The sequence below is a fragment of the Cicer arietinum genome, chromosome 4, assembly GCF_000331145.2.
Source record: "Cicer arietinum cultivar CDC Frontier isolate Library 1 chromosome 4, Cicar.CDCFrontier_v2.0, whole genome shotgun sequence".
NCBI classification, from domain to species: domain Eukaryota; kingdom Viridiplantae; phylum Streptophyta; class Magnoliopsida; order Fabales; family Fabaceae; genus Cicer; species Cicer arietinum.
Window position 1 is genome coordinate 3614329 of NC_021163.2, and position 1581 is coordinate 3615909.

The following is a 1581-nucleotide window of genomic DNA, read 5'->3' on the forward strand; positions in this document are numbered from 1 at the left end:
AGTGATCAGGACAGTACAAAAAAGGAGCATATACATCTTCCTATGTTCAAATTGTAGCAATTTTGCATACCATAAATAAATCACTCACGAGTCACATAATAAAAGATTTGATTTAATATGCATTTGATTCATGAAAAAATTATTTAGATTCAAACTAATAAGAGACGAAACATTTGCACATGTCCAATTTTTTTTTTTATAGTTAGTATATTATAGTTGGTTTAATTTTTCTGTAAACGATATTAACAGACATTAATTTTAAATGATTTTTTATAACAAACACTTGTTTTTTGTATAGTTTTAATAACAAATTATGATTAATATATTATTATTATTATTATTATCATTCTCATTTTTATTTAGATGATATAAAATAATGCTAAATATGTGTCATTTGTTATGTATTTTGTTATATTTATTAGTGATAAATATTTGTCATGTAATTTTTTTATACCAATAACAAATATTTATGTCGTTTTTTTTTTTAAATTGGTCGATGACAAATATGTATCTCATGTTTTTATATGTATAAGTGATAAATATTTATCTCATAATATTTGTATATTTATCGGTGACTAATATTGTCCCTTTTTTTATATATTAATGAAAAAAATATTATCTTGTATTAATTTATATTTATCAATGATAAATATTTTTTTACTTATTTTAATATTTAGTGATAAATATTTGTCGTATATTTTTTTTTTATCAATGAGAAATATTCGTTATATATGTGTTGTTTTTATGTATCAATGAGAAATATTTTGGTGTTTTTTTTTTATATTTACCAATAAAAAATATGTGCCTTGTGTTTTTTTATGTATAATTGATAAATATTTTTTTATATAGTTATCAAGAATAAATATTTTCTAGTATTTTTTTTATAAATATATATCTTTTATTTTTTTTATGTATCAATAATATATATTTATCTCGTGATTTTTTATATTTATCTTATGTTTTTTTATATTTACCAGTAATACATATAAAAACTTGTTCCATATATGATATTTATTTTTAAAAAATTATTCGCACATGTCCAATTTCTTAGCTCGAGATGTGTCAAGTGTATGTCTTTTATAGTTAATTATGATGATTATTTTGATATTTATGTAAACCTTATTAAAAAGCCACTAATTTTAATTAATCTTTTAATGATAAATATTTATCTTATGTATGATTTTAATAATAATTTTTTATCATGTGTATGGGTTTCATTTGTTACACGTGCTTTTTTTTTATATTTATCAGCGATAAATAAATATTTGTCATGTATTTTTTATGTATTAATGATAAATATATGTCTCTTTTGAAAAAAATGATCAATGGTAAATATATATCTTGTGTTTTTTATGTATCAATGAAAAAATTTGTCTCGCAATATTATTATAGTTATCAGTGATAAATATTTGTATCTAATATAATAATATCGGCATTTGAGAGTTGAACTAGACCTTACAGATTGATAAATATTTATTTTATATATGTATATATTAGTGATAAATATTTATCACATCTTTATTTTATTTATCAGTGACAAATATATGTTATGTACCATTTTATGTATCAATATTATATATA